This window comes from Agrilus planipennis, unplaced genomic scaffold, assembly GCF_000699045.2.
Source record: "Agrilus planipennis isolate EAB-ADULT unplaced genomic scaffold, Apla_2.0 scaffold210, whole genome shotgun sequence".
Lineage (NCBI taxonomy): Eukaryota > Metazoa > Arthropoda > Insecta > Coleoptera > Buprestidae > Agrilus > Agrilus planipennis.
In genome coordinates this window covers 532,314-536,110 of record NW_020442439.1, presented here as the reverse complement: position 1 = coordinate 536,110, position 3,797 = coordinate 532,314, and the positions used below count along the sequence as shown (strand labels likewise).

General features: G+C 34.8%; 1 protein-coding gene across 1 annotated transcript in view; it reads left to right on the top strand.

The window, feature by feature from the left end:
* The first annotated feature begins 413 nt into the window (after positions 1–413).
* Positions 414–3,797, top strand: part of LOC108738888 (LHFPL tetraspan subfamily member 6 protein-like) — a 109,713-nt gene continuing 106,329 nt past the window's right edge. Inside the window, exon 1 of the mRNA XM_025980326.1 lies at positions 414–487. The gene's annotated coding sequence lies outside the window, so the exon portion shown is untranslated. The remainder of the gene's footprint in view (positions 488–3,797) is intronic.

The following is a 3,797-nucleotide window of genomic DNA, read 5'->3' as shown; positions in this document are numbered from 1 at the left end:
CATTGAATTAGCGATATTTTTTTTAAAATTTTATTACGACAAAAACAGATAGCCTAGCCGTATTGGGTTGAGTATTTAATTATTACAAGCATTTGTCGTCATTAAGATAAAGTGGCTAAAATTACTGGTAGGCCAAGGCGTCGGCATTAGCGCGCTTCGCTCTGGCGTCGCGACGCGTTATTACAGATGCCGACGTTTTGCGGAAGTTGTTAAGAAGACAGCCAGTCTCGCCGGTAATCGCGACCCTACCGGATGTTCCAGGCGACAAGAGGCGCAACGATCAACCGTTTACGAGAATCACGATTTTTGGAATCGTTTCTCTTTCTTTTTGTTTGATACATAATATGCGGGTCATTTTTATTTTCGATTTTTCCTTAAAATAAAATGAACTTGGAAAGTTATCCAATACTTATTAATAATTTGTAATAAAAACAATAGAATTTCGGTGCTACTTGCAAAAGTTAATTTGTGCTTTTACGATAAACAAGTAAGTATCTAGTGGTTTTTATTTTTTATTAATTTTTAGGGTTCCGTACGACCGAATGAAAAACGGAACCCTTATACACACTCGTGTGTCTGTCTGTCCGTCTGTTACTGTCAATTTGCTCCGAATCTACTAAATTAAGTTCAAATTTGGTACATATACGAATTTCTGTGACCTACACACGGTCGCATAACATTAATAAATTAAACTTGAACATGGGAGTCGTTTTTTGGGGGGCCAATCGGAAATTAAAAAAAGTTTTGCGAATTGTACCGTGTGACATATCAAATGAAAGGGCTTCTTGTTAGGATCCAAATATATTTTTTTTAATAATACAAAATAAGTAGTTTGAAATTTATTTAAGAAAATTGATGAAAATTGATCATCCCCTTCCACCTTTATCTCCGAAACTATTGAACCTAAAATTTTGAAAAAAATATATAAAATAGTTCTTTACTAATAGATGACAGGAAAATTGATAAGAAGTCTATGGACTGAGCGCAACGTGGTAAATCTTTCACCAAAACAATTTTATGCGTACAGTTTTACATTTGCAGTTTGAATGTATGCGAGAACATATCTTTTTTCAATTACAATGTTACGTTGATTCTCGGGTCGGGGTTCCGTACGTCAGAATAAACAATGGAACCCTTATAAGATTACTCGTATGTCTGTCCGTTTTTTTAGTTCTCTTTCGTTTGAATAAAATCCTTCTTATTTGATTTTGAAGTTGTTATATATTTTTAACTTAATTTTTTATTTTCTCTTTAATTTTTTCTCAAAAACAACGAAAATTATATCTCAATTTGTCGAATAGTTTTTGAGTTACATAAATCATCAACTGTTTTCAAAGAAATATTAGGCACATTTTACCGCGTGTCGATTATCTACTTACATAGGTATGTTAAAATATAGCTACAAACAATGTGAACGTTATAATACTCTTAACAATGTGAAGTCGCTTTAAATTCATCCATCAGTTCTCAACAATAAAGGCAACAGACAGACAGACACCCTCAGAGGGATTCTACAAGGTTGTAAGTTCTAAGCACCTACACCTTAACGAAAGTTTCTACGATTAGGATATGTAAAAAGGTCTTCTGTATCGATGAGTCTAACATTATATCAATTGGTCCAAAGATGCAATTTTTACGGCTCCATGAACATGTTATATTACATGATGATAAAATTAAGTACATAAAGTTTTTATGTACATAAATATATGCCGGCGACTGATAGAGAAAATATAAAAACATTAGTTAATAATACTTACCATAAGATCTACGGTAAGCATTGGTAAATTGGTAAAACGCTTGAATAAAACAAATAAATATCGAGTTTATTGTTTTTTAGTGTAAACTTCAACGTTATACCTACTTACAACTAGAAAATCTAATGAGGATACCATGGATAGAGAAGGTTAGAAATGAGGAGGTATTAGAAAGAGTAAGAGAATAGAGGACTCTATGGAAGTCAATAAAAAATAGGCGAGATAGATTTGTAGTACACCTTCTTAGACATGAAGGTCTAGTCAGAGACATATTAGAGACAGAAACGGAAGTTAGAAAGGGTAGAGGTAGACCTAGATTAGATTACTCTTCGCAAGTAGTTAAGGATGTGGGTTGTTTTAGTTTTAGGGAAATGCGAAGATTATCTCAGGATAGGAAAGAGTGAAGGTGGATCGCGATTTCGATCTTTTTGGATCTCATCAGCGCGGCGTAGGCAGCTCCGACAGAACACAGACCAACCTTTACCTGCTGTCTTAACAGCGCGTTGTAGAAAATACTACAAATGACGTGGTGAGCGCCATCTGTCGTACTACTCGAAAACGGTAAATTTTAGAAGAAGGAAAGCCTTATAAAAGTCTACCTAAAATCGTAAGTAGAATTCACAACCGTCATAACATACAGGATATTCAACTTAAAATAACGAAGTTGATGTCAACTTCCGGTATAACCGGAAGTGTTACATAGATGCCGTTATTTTAATTGAGGAGAACATACCCAATAATGCTATTATCCAAATTTTCAAAATTCGAATGGAAGTAGTTTCCGAAATATTCTAATCGGTGGTCACCGTGTGACACCCTGTTTATATTCATGTTAGGCCTGAAGACCGAAACTGCTCAGTGGCCGGAAAAAACGGCCACATCGCGGTCTGGCTGCCTTCCAACGTACAGAACGCGTTTTGGTTGTTTTTAAACGCTCGCAACGCATCTCAACTTCTCGTACAAGAAATTCGTACCTTTTCTCAGACAGCAACATAGATCTATCGTCACAAGTATCAATAATTGGTTTTACTTTATCATAAAAAAATTCTTTCGCTGATTTATCAGACATTTTAATGAAAGTGTAACTTTTCAAACGACTTTAGTAAGTTGTTTAGTCAATGACAGACTGATCTTCTCGCTACACTGACGAGAACTATACTGATTTTTCATGAAGTCAAGTTAGTTATTATATACTTAAACTACTAAGTGTTCAGTGTAACTTTCTTCCTAGAACTGAAAAACAATTATAAGAAATTTAATATTGTTGAAATGATTCGGCGAGAAAAACCGAAACCATCTTTGGTATCCTATTACAGTTGTCAATAATTGAATTGTTTCCTATAAACTGGAAAATGGATTGAAATTCATTTGTTTTATAAGTACAATATAAATCTCATTGTACGCAGGTAGAAAGCGGCAAATAATACAAGTCGAACATTAAGAACGCGTTGTAAGCGTTCAACAATTGACAAAACGTGTTCCGGCTGTTTAACAGTTACCAGAACGCGTTGCGAGCGTTTAAAAACAGCCAAAACGCGTTCTGTGCGTTCGAAGGCAGCCAGAACGCGATGTGGCCGTTTTTTCCGGCCACTGAGCGTTTTCGGTCTTCGGGCCTAACATTCATATAAAACGTGTATATATGTAAATTTCTCAAAGCGCCCGTATACTATAAGGGACGAATTCTGTCGGCCCCTTTGTAGTTGTTATAACCGGATTTTACTACATTTTAGATAATATTAAGGATTCCAAAATCTTCGTGACATATAAAGCTTGTTACTGATATTATTAGTAGTAACAGTGGGAAGAAAAGAATGCATAAATAACAAAAGGGATTTAAGAAAGCCGTTGTCTGGTTGTGAATATTTCAATTTTATTAAAACATGCTTCGTATCTTGTGTTATTAGATGATAAAAAACGTAACATGTGAATAAAGCCAGCGTAGTTTAAAAGAGATACGATTCATTATTATCATATGTTATATACTTACATAAAGAAGCGAGGTACAGAATACAGTAGGTAATTCCCCGAAGTTATGCGATAGCT